The sequence below is a fragment of the Apium graveolens genome, chromosome 5, assembly GCF_009905375.1.
Source record: "Apium graveolens cultivar Ventura chromosome 5, ASM990537v1, whole genome shotgun sequence".
NCBI lineage: Eukaryota > Viridiplantae > Streptophyta > Magnoliopsida > Apiales > Apiaceae > Apium > Apium graveolens.
The window spans coordinates 88,465,845-88,483,506 of record NC_133651.1 but is presented as its reverse complement, the minus strand read 5'-3'; the positions used below and the strand labels follow the sequence as shown (position 1 = coordinate 88,483,506).

At 35.5% G+C, this 17,662-nt stretch overlaps 1 non-coding gene across 1 annotated transcript; it reads right to left on the bottom strand.

Annotated features, from left to right (window-relative positions):
• Positions 1–734: 734 nt before the first annotated feature.
• On the bottom strand, positions 735–841 carry LOC141663097 (small nucleolar RNA R71). The gene has a single exon (XR_012551182.1). It is a non-coding gene; the product is annotated as a small nucleolar RNA R71 (small nucleolar RNA).
• Between the last annotated feature and the right edge of the window lie 16,821 nt (positions 842–17,662).

Sequence of the window (17,662 nt, the reverse complement as noted above, 5' to 3'; positions counted from 1 at the left end):
TAATGTTATTTAGTATAATCTCTTAGTTTAATAAAAACCCAATTTGTTATTTGTCTTAGCATTGAGCGATAATCATACATTGTTGCATAGGTACATAAATTGAACTTAACCTAAACCAGTCTCTGTAGGAACGAATCTGATTTATATCTTATACTACTTGCGAATGCGTATACTTGGGTGAATATTAGCGCGTGTTTTCGCCCTAACAAGTTTTTGGCGCCGCTGCCGGGGACTCGGTGTTAATTTTTAGTTTATGTGCTTGTCATCAGTGGTCGTTAAAGTTCACTGACTCGGACTCTTTTACTTTCACGGTTTATTTGTTTGTGTTTCAGGTACTCATTACAATGGGAGATCCAGCAGCACGAACGAAAGCCTTGATGGATTTTTCTCAACCCAAGATCAATGACATTCAATCTAGCATTATCCGACCAGCTATTACAGCTAATACCTTTGAGATCAAGCCTGGCATAATTCAATGGGTACAAACTTCAGTCCAGTTTGGGGGTTCTCCAACGGAAGATCCCAATACACACATTAGGGATTTCATAGAGATCTGCGACACCTTCAGGTTCAATGGTGTTTCTGAAGATGCTGTGAAGCTGAGACTGTTCCCATTCTCTATGAGGGACAAGGCTAAGAGCTGGTTACACTCTCTACCAGCTGGTTCGATTACTACTTGGGAAGATCTTGCTCAAAAGTTTCTTACTAAATTCTTCCCTATGGCGAAGACAGCTGCACTCAGGAATGCTATTACTTAATTTGCACAACAAACAGGAGAATCTTTATATGAAGCTTGGGAGCACTACAAGGAGATGCTTAGGAAGTGTCCTCATCATGGAATGCCTGATTGGATGATCATCACTTGTTTTTACAATGGGTTGGGAGCACAGTCCAGGCCCATACTCGATGCAGCATCAGGCGGAGCATTACGGGCTAAGAGCTATGAGGAAGCTTATGATCTAATTGAACTGATGGCTGCTAATGAATATCAGTATCCAACCCAGAGATTTCCACAGGGAAAGGTAGCATGAGTTCTTGAAGTGGATATAGCTACGGCTATCACTGCACAACTAAAGGTGTTATCTATGAAGATCGATTCTTTGGCTAACTATGGAGTTAAGCAGATAACCAGTGTTTGTGAGCTATGTACAGGTTCGCATGTGATAGAGCAATGCGCTATATCTAGTGAATCAGCTCAGTTTGTGAGCAACTTTCAGAGATCGCAACAACCCACTACTAGAAAAAAGACCTTAGACATCGGTTAAAAACCGATATCTATGTAAAAAATGTATGATGTCTTCGTGACTGATGTTAAATGTATTTTCTCATAGACATCGGTTAAAAACCGATGTCTATGTAATATTACACATCGTTTCTGGAAAATTTCTGATGTCTAATTCATATTGATGTTATATAATTGTGTAATGTCAAGTTCAGAAATATAATATTAGGACGATTAGGCCTATTTAAAACTATAACACACAAGCAATATTTATAAAATAACATTGATTACAAATAAAAAACCGATGTCTATAACCTATTAGACATCGGTTGTATTCAAAGAACCGATGTTAATTTGAACAATAGACATCGATTGTTTTCTAAATAACCGATGTCAATTTGAACAATATACATCGACTGTCTTTTAAATAACCAATGTTAATACGATAAATAGACATCAGGTGTTTATTTTTGAATTGATGTTATTGCCTTGTTTATATGTGCTAATATCCCTTTATTAACATCGAATATTAGACAATGTATTGACCACAATATTGTAAAAACTTAATTCTCAAAACTCAACCAATACATATATATTATTACTCAACTGAATTCAAGATCAAAAAATTCTCAATGTGTACAACTAATATCAAATATGTTTATCATTCTAAATAAAGTACAACTAATATGTAAAATCAACCATATTTCTATTTCTAGTACTCAAGTCATCCCCTTGCAGATTTCCACCTTGCAGATTATATATAGTGTTTATCGTTGAACAATACTCTTGCAGCAGACTTTGAATCATAATTAGAGATAAAAGCTGCACAATCTCCACCTTTTGCAGAATATATATGAGCCTGAAATATGACAAACAATCAGTACACTACAAACTAATGAATTTTGCGTAAAGATCTGGAGAAGAAAGATCCGGTTTATTATTTACCTCCTTTGGGTTACTGTTATTGTTACAACTACTGCTTCTACTCCTACTATTCTCTGCCTGGGTCTCCGTGAGAGAGTAGGGGTGAAGGACATATAGTGGCGTGCAACTAAAGCATCTCGCACAAGCCTATTTACCAAGGTAAATCCACCTGGTTTTCACCCATTTGTATGCCTTGCAGGATAAACAAAGAGCATAGATCCGACTTTGGAAAACAATTTTTTGTCACTGATCCCGTGAAATAGAGCCAGAGGCAATTTTAGTTACTGAAGTTTAAGAATTGCAAAAGTTTGTGTACAGAATGCAGAGGAAGATTAAGTTTTACTTATAAATTATAAAAATAAATTGATTGCTTATAAATTATAACAATAAATTGATTGCTTATAAATTATAACAATAAATTGATTGCTTAATCCATTATTTATCTCTGTATCGCATGACATAAAGGTTTGGCCTTTAAGTAACGACATAAAAATAGGAATGCTGATAGTCTAATACCATTGTCTGTGACCTCTAATCAATCTACTACATTTATAATTAAAACATTAATCTATATGCCACTCTAAGGGGAAGAGGCAGATTGCAGTAACAAGTGGATATGTACAAAAAAACAATAACCAAAAAGAGAACAAAAGGAAAACTAATTTATTATTTTCCACAAAGATATGCGATACAGCATCTTCCAGCCTAGACATCTCTCTATGATTTGTAGAGCCTTTCTTATCAATTACAAACAAATATAAATAAAAGTGTAGCGAAGCAATATATGGAACTTACCTTATTATGAACACTGCAGAATCCAGTAAATTGGAGTGTGGCTCCTAACAAAGAATCAATAACACTTCCGGATAGTCCTGCCAGAGTAGAAAGGGGTATCACCAGTAGCTGATTCAGGGATTTATCAAACATACAATTTGTTGTGAAAAACCCCATCAGAATAAAAGTCAGCCCAATGATGCTTCCTGCTACAGCAGCAACTATAAGTCCTGCTTTTGTCACTCCACCATTTGTTCCCCTTCGAACTGGCTGATAATAGTGGAGGAAGTGAGGAACATAATTAAGACACAGAATGTAAACAAGCAAACAAAGGGACTGAGAAACTAAATGCAACTATTATCTACATGGTTGTATAATTACTAGAAAGTTTGAACAATGTGAAATTTTAAAATGACTGCAAGCAAATGCTATATTTAACTAAGAGAGGATTGCGAAAGAGATTTATATCTTAAGCCACTCACCATTTGCTATATTGTTACAATAACTACTGTAACAATAGCCATCTGCAACACCGCCATTTCATTCAAGTAACAAGTTAATTACTTAAGTCGATAACACCGAGAAATATGCAAAAATGGAAGTAATTCAAATCCAAAATTATAACCTTAAATGACTCATTGTCTGTTCTGAAGCTAATGCCTGGAACATACTTCATCCAAACAGGAAACCCTCTGAACAAATTTACAAAAAAACATACATCCCATTAAAACAACTTCACAATTTAATTTTCACCGACACATGCATCAGAATAAACAAAATAAGATCTAAAACAACTATATACAGTACCCAAAATTCCATTCGGCATAAACATAAGGCCTGACTCGAAGATTCACATAAAGCCTGCTTTTTGTACTCTCTTTAGAAACCTAACTAGATCATATCTCCCCTCAAAATTGTACTGAAATTAAATAGAAACATATTATAGATCTTAAAGTAAAAAATGGAAACAATGTAAAAGAACCAATTACTAGAAATAGAGATAAAAGTAAAGTACATTGCCAGGAGAAGGCTCATGAACATTCCAAAACATATATGTTTCAATAACATCAATGCCTCCATCTTTAGTTTAAAAGATTTGAGCGTGTGCATTGACAATACTGGAAGCCACCTGGTGAAGCAAAAAAAATTGTTACTACATACAAACGGATAAAATGATCTTCCATTTGAGTTTCAACTACTTTAATAAAATGTCAAACGGGCATCAAGAATCTTAAAGAAGATGCTCAATTGGTAAACACAGGAGAGAAAAGCAAAAAGGTTCGTATCCTTGATACAGATACACCAAAATATTCCAGATTTTTCATATTCATATTAGAGAAAGCTATCACCAAGCTATTTACTAAACCAAGAAAACATGAATTACGGGAATGGAAATAATTTAGACAGTATCTCTAATCATTGAAAAGGCTATGTGACCTGGAGTAATTGTTATTACTCGTATAATTAGTACCTGAATAAACAAGTGGAGAGAGATGGATTTCTGGTGGGCATACGAAAGGGAGACGGAAAAATTAAACCTAATTGAACAAACAAACCTAATTGAACAAACAAACCTCTTCAGAAATTAGGGTTTCTCGTATATGGGATTTGATTAATTGAAGGTGTTCTTCAATTTGGGGTTTAATTGAGACCCTATATACTTGCAATCAACTGATATATTGTGTGTGTGAGAGAGAGAGATGGAAGAGAGAGAGAGGGAGAGAAGCGGAGAGATGGAAGAGAGAGAGAGCGAAAGAACCAGAGAGATAAGAGAGAGCTCAGAGAGAGAGAGTAGAGAGAGTGAGAGTGAGAGTGAGAGTGAGAGAGAGAGAAAGAGAGAAGAAAAGGAATTAGGGGGAAAACAGGTTTTTTTTGGTTAAGGGGGGAATATTTGGGGAATAATGGGGGGAAAGTTTCCGCGTGTTTTTTTTAATTTTTTTAATTTAACCATCGACGACGGTTGTAAAATACAACCGATGTCTATAAAACAAAGTCATCGGTTATATAGAAAACCGATGTCTAACTAACGTTTCTCAGTTTTGAAAAATAACTATAGACAACGGTTATTTTCTCGACCGATGTCTAATATAAGCAGTAACATCGGTTTTAAAATAACCGATGTCTAAAAAAACTTTAACATCGGTCGTCTGAGCAACCGATGTCTAAGGACCGATGTCTATTGACAGAATTCTAGTAGTGACCAGTTCCAGACACTTATCATCCTGACAACTGGAATCATCCTGACAACTGGAATCATCCTAACTTCAGCTAGAGTAACAATCAGAATGAGATGCAACAGCCGTTCCAGCAGTTTGGAAATAAGCTATTCAACCCTCCTGGTTTTCAGCAACAAATTGCACCAAAACAACAACTCCAAATTCAACAACAAAATCATGATGCAGGTCTATCTTCGAATTAAAAATCTGAATTGGAGGAGTTGAGGCTTATGTGCAAAAACCAGGCTCTTATATGCCAAAGCCAGGCTATTTCTATCAAGACTCTGGTGAACCAAATAGGACAAATTACTAATGCCTTATTGAATCGACCACCAGGAACGCTTCCTAATGATACAGAAATAAATCCAAGCAAGAGGGAAGTTGAAGAACAGGTGAACGCCATCACCTTAAGGTCTGGAAAGGTCGCAAGCCCCCAAATTCAGCAAGACGAAGAGCCTAAATATCTCAAGTTTTAGAAAATGCAGTTGTGGCTGAAGAAGAAGTGCAGAACGAAGCAGAGGTGGAACCGAGGAAGACTACTGTGGAACACACTCCTCCTGAGGGTAATACTTGGGAGAAACAGATCTATCCTCCACCTCCTTTTCCTAAAAGGCTGCAGAAGAAAAAGCTGGATAAGCAGTTTGAGAAGTTTTTGGAGGTGTTCAAGAAATTTCATATCAACATACCTTTCGCTGAAGCTCTTGAACAGATGCCTAGCTGCGAGGTTTATGAAAGGTATTCTCTCTCGGAAAGTGAAGCTCGATGACTTAGAGACCGTTGCTCTAACGAAGGAATGCAGTGTTTTGTTACAACAGAAGTTGCCTCCGAAGCTTAAAGATCCTGGAAGCTTCACTATTCCTTGCACCATCGGAAACTTGTCGTTCGACAAGTGTTTATGTGATTTAGGAGCTGGCATCAATCTGATGCCCTTATCTATCTTTAAGAAGCTTGGTCTGCCTGAACCGAAACCAACATATATGTCATTGCAACTAGCTGACCGTTCCATCGCTTATCCACGAGGTATAGTGGAGGATGTCTTGGTCAAGGTGGATAAACTCATCTATCCTGCTGACTTTGTAATTCTTGATTTCGAGGAAGATAAGAAGATTCCCATCATCTTGGGAAGACCATTCTTGGCTACAGGCCGAACTATGATCGATGTGCAAAAAGGAGAGCTTTCGATGAAGGTTTACGATCAAAAGGTCACTTTTAATGTGTTCAAGGAAATAAAGTTACCCACAGCTAAAGAGGAGTGCTTTAAAGTAGAGCAACTGCAGGTTTTGAATGCACCTTAATGGAAGAGGAAGTTGGATATGCCATTCGATTCTCTTGGATTAGTAGAGCTGAAAATTTCTCAAGAGCGTTTTGAACCATTTACTCAATAAGCTCCCATACTTGAGCTCAACCGAAAGCTAGATCAGTTGAGTTATTCATTCTTAGGTGCACCCCATGATAAGGGGTTGGGATATATTTTTGATGATGTAGAGAGTGGCTGGACGGATCTTCCAATACCTACAGAGGGTTCTTTTCATGCGCCACAGATAGTTGATATGTTTGGTCTTGGTGATGAACAATATAGAAGATTGACTAGGCGTATGGAGGCCATGCATGTCATCCACCGATATTTTGCTGAAGATTTGACATACACTTTCGGTACTGTTGTCCGAGACACTGGTGGCGAGGTTGATTGGCCACCTGATCCTCCACCCGACGAGGGTGACTCTCCCGCTAATTAGGTATGCCTGAAATCCTTATTATTATCTTCAATGAGGACATTGAAAATTTTAGTTTGAGGGTGATAATGTAAGGATTAGTATGTAAGGATTAGTAGTGTGTGTCCATATAGATTTATATTGCATGTTTAGTTGTAGTTCATTCATATTTTTGCATGATTGTTCATTTAGGACATATTTGTTTATTTTTATGTGATTTCATATAGTTGCATTTGCATGCATATTTAGCATGATCCCTTAAGATGAACTATGATATTTGATAAGTTGATGTTGATTTCAGTGTGGTGATGACGAATAGAGGGATGTTTAAGTCTTAATGAATTGATTTGCATGCTAGAAACAAATATTTTCACAAAGTCTTATAGGGTTGCTTTTGATCTAGATCATGATCATACATGTTTGTTGTTGAGATTTAATCACTTGGTTATATTTAGAATTTGTGATATTCTCGTAATGATGTAAAAACACTGTTTTTTTAACTGGAGAAAAACTTGGATTTCATTACTAGTTGTTGTAAGGCGTTGTTGTAAGGCTAGGCGCCAAATGGCTAGTAGCCAGCTCATATTTTTATGAGTAGTCTAGGGTTGAATGAGATGGAGCGAAATGCACTCATTCAGAAATTATTGAAAAAAAGAGAAAAAAAAGAAAAAAGAGAAAAAAAAGAAAGAAAAGAAAGTATGTGTTTATGCATAATTGATCAAGAGTGAGCTCTTTAATACTCGAGTTATTAAGTTCTAGGGGACTTTGTGCCTAGTGACCTAAGGCTTTTATAGTCTGGGATCCGCTAACCTAACATTCGCTACATGGGTATTATTGCATAAGTCTTTTAGAACCTCATTCATTGCACGGTCAAATAAGCATCATTGTTATGTATTCAATAATAGTATGAATGCTTGTATGACTCTAGTAGAAAGGAGGTGTTGTGAGTCATAATGTGTTTATTGTCTATTCTGTTTATAAACTTTTGATTGTTTCGATGATAGATAAGTTATGGTTATTGATCTAGTATCGAGAGTATATCTGTTAAGCATCCACACACGCACGTTTCTGGTTTGTGAGTTGGTTTGTGGGATTTATTCGAGCTCTGTTTAAAGTCATTGCATTCTTAGAGGCATTGGCTTATTCATTTGGTTATGGCTATTCTGAGGGGATCGATTGCATTATCATTTGGTTGCATTCACGTAGTTGCATTCATGCATTAGGTTTGTTTTATAGTTTTGAGTCTGTTTATGCTTGAGGAAAAACATCGATTCAAGTTTGGGGGTGTGATAAGTGGATTTTATATCCACTTGAAATGCTTTATTACAAGCTTAAATTGGTGTTTTGGACTCAAGTTATTGGTATTTTAATGTGTTTTTTTGTTATTGCATTTCAGGTATCAGTTATATGAAGAAAAGAGCTTTTAAAGGAAATATGATAAAAAGTGATCAGAATTGGAAGCCAAGGCCATTGTCAAGTTGTAGAGAATCTCAATAGCTTCACGTGGGCAGTTGAATCGCATAATTCTGACGAGTAGAACTTAAGTTATGGCCAAAACAAGATTCATCAGAAATTTTTCCAGATGGGAGCTGAGCGCCCGCCCAGGAGAGCTGAGCGCCCGCCCAGGAGAGCTGAGCGCCCGCCCAGGAGAGCTGAGCGGCCGCCCAGGAGAGCTGAACGGCTGCCCAAGGCGCGACTGGTCGCTGATTTCGCTGAAAAAGCCTTTTTTGAGTAGAATTTGATGATTTTAAGAGTCCAGGTCCACTAGGGGCGTATATACTTAAAAAAGGGTTTTCATAATCCGGGAAGATTGGGATACCAAGGAGAAGACCTAGAAGCACAGAACAACTCCGAAAAAGAAGATCTTGTTTTCAACTTGTGATTCTTTGAATTAGTTGTAACTTTGGATGCTCATTTTCGTTCTTATTGAACCTATATCTCGTTTATTCGTACTTTAATTATTATTCAGTTTATTAAGACCTTGTTTTATACCATGCTTTCATTGGAACCCATGGTGACGATGAGTTCGATTATGGGCTAATCGTTGTCATGGGGTTCTAGCGGATTTACTTATGGATTTCAATAGTTAATTTGTTTCGATATCTTGGTGTGTGGTGATTGATTGATATCCTAGTATTGGTTGTGCTTATTTGTCTTATGTGTGTAGCTAACATATAAGATAGCGTGTTAATCTCTATTGAAATGACAGTGAATATAGAGGTTTAGAACTTGTCATGCTGGCATAGGTTCATGTATTTGTTATGCATGATTCGTAGGTAACTCTCACCGTTTTACTTGCCCTATGTAATCATTATGGATAACTTATGCTTAAACTGTTATGTTGTCAAATTCTATAGACATATAGGGTCTCAATATAATTGGTGCTTATTCAGCTTCTATCTCTTTTGTGGATGTCTGGTAGAATGGTACTTGTGCAACGAAAGTTGGCGTTTATCAGTTTCATGTTATCTGATTAGTGTCATCACCATCACATGCTAAGGTTAAGAATGAAAAGGCTATTGAATGAAGTATTTAATGAAGTTAGAATCCCATGTTTGTCATATATAGTAATTCAACCTCAATTCCCTTAGTTAATGTTATTTAGTATAATCTCTTAGTTTAATAAAAATCCAATTTGTTATTTGTCTTAGCATTGAGCGATAATCATACATTGCTGCATAGGTACATAAATTGAACTTAACCTAAACCAGTCTCTGTGGGAACGAATCTGATTTATATCTTATACTACTTGCAAACGCGTATACTTGCGTGAATATTAGCGCGTGTTTTCGCCCTAAAAAACCTTTTAAAAGGGATAGACCAGTGAGTCTAAAGTGGAATTCTTCGGTAGATATGATGTCAGAGGCTACGTATGTATACTCGTAGAGCTCTAATATATTCGGTAACGTATGTTCAATTACACACACATGCCACTGAACTTATGGATTGCATTGAGATCCCTTAGAGATCTCTTTGATCTGTTCCCTGGGGGAACTGGCCACTTATAGTTAGTAACGGATGCATGTAGCAGGAAACTATCGGCTTAACAGATGTTTTTGGAATATTTCTGAGTAAGGTCTTCGAGGTAAAACACCAGAATGACAGATATACGTGTGAAAGTCAAGATTAGTAAGCGATTTTAAAATGATGAGAAAGAGACGCTATCTGAAACATGGAATTACAAAGATGAAGAGGTGGTATCATACTCAGGCGGATAATAAAGAGAGTTAGGATAATCAGTGAAATATTTTGGCACCTACTCACTATCACGCTACTCCCTCCAAACTGTTGATCATTCGTATTGCCTTGATAAGTCATATCTACTTTGAACTTCTGAAGTGACCAACATCTTGAATAGTCTTTCTCCGCATCAGGACTTGTTCAATTTTTTTAGTTGATCCATTAACTCTCATTCATAGATTATGATCTTTTTGTTCGGCCTAGAGCTATTTATACTTTATTTCAATTATCCAAGGAATTTTTTTCTCCTCAATTAATTGACGAATATTCATAATGAATATCTTCATTTGATTCTCCTTTCATACTTACTCTTCTCAGTCGAGATTGTAAATATTTAACAAATTATTAAAGATATGGATGATCTAATACCCATAGATTCCTCGGGAATCCTTTTCTTCTAATCGGGATGAAATTGTATATTGAACTTTGGAATCATAGTAAGGGTATCAATTTGATATTGGTATTCCGAATTCAATTCTATTTGAGAATTTAATAAAGTATGTGAACGAGAACACCTCTAAGTGTACCCTTTTATTGGCAAGAAATATTTGATAAGAGGCTATCGATTGTTCTGATGCCAAGGCCACTCGATTCAGAGTTATAATTCTCTTTCTCGGCCCAAATTTAAAAACTCTTTATTTCAATATCGTCATTCAGGTAGCCACACTTTCTTCAGTGGTTACGATGTTGAGATTTTTTTTACAAACAAACTGAAATATGCCTAGTTGCATATGTTCTCATGAATGACTAGCTAATTGTCCTAACTAGTCAAAATTTTAATTAATATGACAAAAGCCTAGCTAATCGTCCTAGCTTGTTGCTATGGACCAAACCAATTGTGCTGGCCATTTTCTTAGCCGGTTGATAATATTGCTTGATATGGACTAGCTATTATTTTTCTAGTTCCACTTCCAATCAAATTTTTATTATTCCATAGTGCATTACATATGCAAAATTTATTTGTTGATGAAATTTTCAAAGAATGATTTAATTGAGACCTAACTCGGTCACCCACTCAAATGAGAATTCATATTCAGTTTTATGAAATATTTTGTTCATGAAATATTCTATTCTTTCGTTTATATAAAGAATAACCAATTAAAATCATAAAGTGATTGAAGAACAATATACTTCCTTATTTGTTAAATCATTGAGTAAAATTCCTTCCTTCAAAATAACATCATTTTGAAACCTCAATGGTTAACCTTTGGTTAAGGATGTTATTCGATATTTCTTTCATTATTCGAAAAGAAAAGGATACTTTCAATAGGAAAATCTTATAAGTATCATTCGTATGATATTATTATTCAGCAATAATTGCTTTTAATGGATATTCTCTATAATATCACAATATAAAATTCTAAGGACATGGAAGGATAATCCTTGTTGTATTCTTCCTTCCAAGTTATAAATTTTCTGAGTGTTGTGACTCTTTTATTCAGAGCTCATTATTTGTTTAGATGTTAGATTTTGAAATCTTGTTAAGATTGTCTAAATTTCATCGATATCGTGAAAATTATTTTTCCAAGGCTAATTGTCTTCCGAACAGAGAGAGGTATAATTGAGAACTGATTGTTTAATATGAGACTGAAAGCTCAGTGCTATGATGGTGCAATCGGAGCATCGTGATGAGTAAGTTGTTTAAAAAAGGGAATACCATATTTAGTTATTATCATAAGGATCTTCAACATGGTTATAGAAGAACGGTAATAGAGATATAACGTGATTAGTGAGGTACGCTTCAGTGAAACACTATTGGGATAAGAACTAATGAATTCGGGAAAGACCAATCATGTATGAATTCGAGGAATAAGAATTTCAAAAAAGTCAACATAAGATTAGTAATAACCTCTTGTTAGAAATACTCGGCGATAAAACAGGATTTTGTATGAAATGTAATGATAGTCTACGTAGCTTAAGGACCGTGACATAAGGCGTCCTAATAATGATCTAGAATAATTGCGATAAGGTTCGGAATGAAAGGGACAAGGAGTTTACTTATGAGAAAATTTTGGAATTTTTTTTTTCTTACACTAAACACGAGATAGAGGCTACAGTCAAATTGATCAAAGGCTACAATTGAGAAATCTATTATCATCAAGGAAAGGCCAATGTGGTGGCCGACACTTTAAGTAGGAAAAGATATATTGAGGATGAAAAATCTCAGAATAACTGATGAGAAGGATCGCATGAAAAGAACCATTTATTACTTAACAGGAAGACTTAGAGATGCTAAAAAACATAAACGGATATTAGTCATGACAGAATATGAAAAGGAATTTCATTGAGTAGGTAAGTAAGTATTCGACATGGTTGAAAATGAAAATGGAAAGGCGAGGATTAAAATTTTGGTGATTACGACTTGTAGATGACCCAAATAGAGCAAGAGTTAATTATAATAAATTTTGAAGGAGGATTATCAAGAACCAAGTTAGCCATCATTCTATTTGAGGATTTTGAGTGATAGATTAAATAAGACCGCTTATTTTATTATACAAACGATAGATGTCCACTCTACAAAATTATTATGAACGCAGAAGAGATAATTGGTGATGGAGAGACCCCGTGATATCGCGCCACGCAAGGACCCAAGATATTTCGCGAGAAGGGACGAACAGAGGCACGACTTAGAGTTCTCAAATCGACAAGTAGAATGAGAGGACTATCTGGACCATTGAAGATACGTCTAGCGGCTTACCTTTTATTTGGAATGGTTAGGGGAATCGCCTATCATTGACAGAAAATTCGTGTAGATGTACTTACCATGCGAGCATACAAAAAATAGTCGCTGATATCCCTTACGAAGGACAACGTGAAAGAATGAAGGATGTCATTGTCAGAGCTGATAGAAGTCAAAGAAGATCGTACACGCCCTATAAAGGCCATTGGTAGCAGGTACCAATAAACTTGAATACGTATGAAGCGCTAGCGAGAATAACAAGTACGACCCAGAAGGTATCATAGTACTATAGATATTATACGGGGAATGATTAAAGAAGTCCCACCGATGATGGAAGTTGAACGTTCCACGATCGTAAAGCGTGTCAATCAATTGTGTATGAAATGGTGCTTCCTTCAAGATGGCAACAGGATCCGACGTTCCTTACGTTACTACGGGAAGAAATGTTAAATCTAGTGCTAAGCGTGTAGCAGGAGACGAGCATGTAGAAATGCAACGAGAACTTCTTACATGACTTAATCGACGGAGAGGCTGCGCCAAAATGGGAAAATGTTAAGGAATGAAACTCTAGCACTAGTAGGAGCGATGTAGGAGAAACAAATAAGTTGAAGGATGATTCCAAACACTAGAAGATGCGCTAATTTTCCATAATATCAATTTTTAAGGGAGATGAAGTGACCAGTTGACGTTAATCGAATCACCGATAATAACGAGTTGTCGTGCGGGCATTGGAACGGCTATAAAGCATGTACGGAAGAAACAATTGTTCTCCCTTAGGATTGGGAAGGAGTTGGTAAGCAGAAGATACTTGGACCATCGTTGAGGCAATAGACCAAAGAAATTCCTAGAACTTATCAGAACCCGGCAAGTGGTAGCCCAAGATAAACAATAGAGATATACGGACCAAAACTATAAAGACAGGAAGTACGAAGTAACAAACCAAGTATTGTTGAAAGTGCCTCCTAGGGAGGGAGTGATGAGATTCTAAAAGGAAAGAAATGTTGAACCTAAGGTTTATTGGACCACTTGAAATCTTTAAAGGACTAAGAAAGTTGGCTTACAAATTAGCACCATCGTCGAGCGGTCGCCAAGTTTATAACGAGTATCACGAATCGAGGTTGGGAAATTTAACCGTCAAAACTAAACATATGATTGAAAATGAGCTAATAAACTCATAGCCAGACTTAGCGTATGTCGAATAATATGTTGAGGTCATAAGACTACAAGGACTAGTACCCGGAAATATATTGGATGGATGAGTAGAAATTTTATGAAGAGATCAAATACTGCAAAGTCAACGTGTGAACTCAAGATTGTCATGCGAGAAGCATATCCCTACCTGTTTCTGAACTGATTCCGGGACGGAATCCTTTTACGTAGGGAAGACTGTAAGAACCCAAATTTTTGACGTTAGTAAAAGACCTTTTTGAATAGTAATATAACAACTCAAATTTTTGAGACCTTGTAAAACGCCTAATGAATAGTAACCCTGACAGACGGGAAAAACTTTTTAGCCCACACTATGTTGTGCATGAGAAAATGAGATTTGAAATTGATATTATGATTATACGTACCAAATGAGTGTACGTAAACGCTATTAGTTTTCGAAGAAAATGAACTTTGAAAAATGACCATATTTACGAATCATCGAGGATTACGGGAATCACAATATAATTATGAATTTAAGACCCTACGGATTTATATCCAAGTATGATAATTGAAAACATAAGGAATAAATACGAAAGGAATTACGTCGCGGACCATTTACGAGGAAGTATTACGAAAACGTTTAAGCGACCGAGCGAACGCGTAAATGATTAAATAGACGTAACACACTAACTAACCATGGTAAGAAAGTAACCATGGTTACTTTAACAAATAGTAAGCTAGAGATAGGGTGATCAACCAACGCTAAGCAAATAGTGAGCTTAAGGGGCTAAGCAAGTGGCTTAACTTGTAATCTACCACAAGCTAGCTAGATTTGTCTTCAAGATTGGCAACATAAATCAAATACTAGGATATAAACTAGAGAATAAAAATCAATATAAGATATCACAAGCTATCACTTGCATAATTCCAAGAAGTAACCAAGAAGCATCACCAAAAACTCTCTCTTTCTCTCCCACTTCTCTCCATTCGGCTCTTCATCAAAAACCAAGGCAATCAAAATCAAAACCTCAAGCTCTAGCAATGGATAAATCCTCCTATTAATTCTCAAGCTTCCTAACAACTAAAATAAGTTAAGAAAAATCTTTGAGCTCTTTTTATCAAGTTTTGATGGGTGAAATAAAATCAAGAAAGTTGATAATGAATAGTATGGATAGTAACTCTTCTTTAGTTTCTTGATTTCAATGGTTGTTTTAGGTTCCAAAAACCATACTAAGCACTCCCAAGACTTCACCATCATCAAGAACACATCTCAAGCTCTCAAGAAAGGTAAAAATATTTGACCCAACTTTATTTAGATTTAAGTTCAAGATCCTTTTAGTATGTAGTTGTAAACATAGTTTTGGTGGAAGTATTGTTGTAATCTTGATGTTTAGCTAAGTAGATTTAAGGTTGATTGTTTTTGCCTCAAGAACATGATGTTCTTGAGAGGAGTTAGTGTGTTGATGATGATATGTTGATTGTTGGTGGTAGTATAATGATTTAAGGCGTAAACGAAACTCCGATCGTAACCGTAATCTCTTTAAAACGAATAAAACATAACTTTAAGTTTCTGCAGAAAGTCCTGAAGATGTAAACTGTAGTTTCTTGAAACAAAACCCTTTATTATGATAGAAAATGTTATAAGGATCTTTTAGGCGCTTGAATCTCTTGATTCCGATTTACGGATCAAAAGTTATGGCCGTTTTACTAAAAGTGATTTATGCGACAAAAACTGCTACGAATTACGAACTTTGAAAATATAAAGGATCGATTTAAAAATATTCATAAATCATAAAATTTTTACAGAGAGTAATAAATAGAGTTTTTTATCTTTCATAAAAATTTCAAGTAAAAATGTTGATTTTTCAATTTTATAAAAATGTCGGAGCCGAGGTCACGCGGAGTACGAATGTCAAAACAACCCCTTTTAGAAAACTGTCACTTCGGGATTTTCACCCCTGTTACCAGAAAACTATTTTCAAATGATGTGTTCTAAATTTTATCTATATTGCGCATGCGAAAATGGTGCATCAATTGAGTTAACGGTTTGAGAGATATCAATATTTTAGTGAAAGCGGTTTGAATAGTAAAACTCTGTAGTTGACCTAACTTTTGAAATATTTTTTCACCTAATTAAATTCATTTTATCAAAATGAAACTTTTAGGATAAATATTAAAATCACTCAAGAAGCTCCTCGAGGTGGTTTCGTATTAAAATATTAATTTTAAGATTTATTAAAAATAATAGAGTGCAAGCCGTGTAATAGTAATATTCGGTAAAGTCAATTCTAGAAGAGCACTTTGACCGTCCGTTTCGACCAAGGAGTGATACTTATTTCGAGTCGGTCAAATAATGTAAGTGATGAAGTATTTAACTTATTAGAAATATAAGTTGGTGATGAGAGTAGGAATACTGATTAAGATTATAATGTTTGTTGATTAAAAAACCCGGAATGAGAGGAAGTCGCGTAAACGTGTCTTGGACTCCAGACAAGTTTTCAAACCCTACCTTTTTAGAACTGTTGTGTTGTGATTGCTTTTAAATACTGCAATATATGCATGATAAATGTTTTACGGTAATTTATAAATTGTTATATATTGACTCATAAGATATGATGATTTTGATATAATAAAGTACCGGATTTGAAACGATATATTTAGACCGAGGATTGGTCGGTGTAAGGTTATAAAAACCCGAAAGTATTCCAAAGTTGTTATATTTGATAAATGTTAATGCTAGAGAGTAGCGTGACATGTATATTATAGACCGAGAATCGATCGGTATGTATATTATAATAAATACCTGGGAATCGTCCCGGGGATGTTTTGGACGATCGAAAGTCCGTATTTATTTTATTCCAAAGGACTCGATGTCCACTTGCGAATTATTAAAGAATTTATTTAAAACAATTTCCAAAGATCGTATTCCCTCAACTATATTTAATCACTCGAACAATGAATATTATTTCGGATATTCATTTTAAATAGGAGAAGTATACTCCAACAATTATTTGTTTTAAACTCGATTACCTATATCTACCAAAGAATAATTTAACTACTTAAACATAAATAAGTTGAGGAATATTGTTTCAATATTCTTTTAAAAGTATAACTATTCGAGGTTTAATTATTTATCAATTATCATTAAATTATTTATTATTTATAAAAAGGTTTATTTATGATTTAAAAATCATAGAACCTGATTTAAAGTACTTTCTGATTTTTAAAAAATCATTGGAATAATTTCAGATCGTCGGAGAATATTATCTCGACTTATTTTGAATATTTTGAATATAGTTTCAAAGAGAAACTCCCCCCTTATTTAATTATCTGTTGACAACGGTCAACTCACATCCTTAGTACTTCCACCGAAAACTTTTGGAAGTACATATATATATATATATATGAAGTAAAGCTATGCCTATCAACAAACAAAACACTTGGGGGAACTTCGATGTGGTTCGAGTTCTCGAGATATGATAGGATCTCCTAAAGGACAAGGGAGGGGTAGGATCCAAGTACTTCGTGTATTGGATAGACTACTGGTACCGTATGAGACTGTACAATATGTACCTAAGGACCTGCGAAGTGTGTGTATACTCGAAATGAGGACACATAGCCCGTATGCGGCAAGGGTGATAACCGGGATACGAAGGTGTCGTCCTTTTACTAGTAGAAAAGGTTACTTTTATCGTAGTACGACTGATCATCATATGCGGTGGCTCCAACGAATGTCCTATTCTTC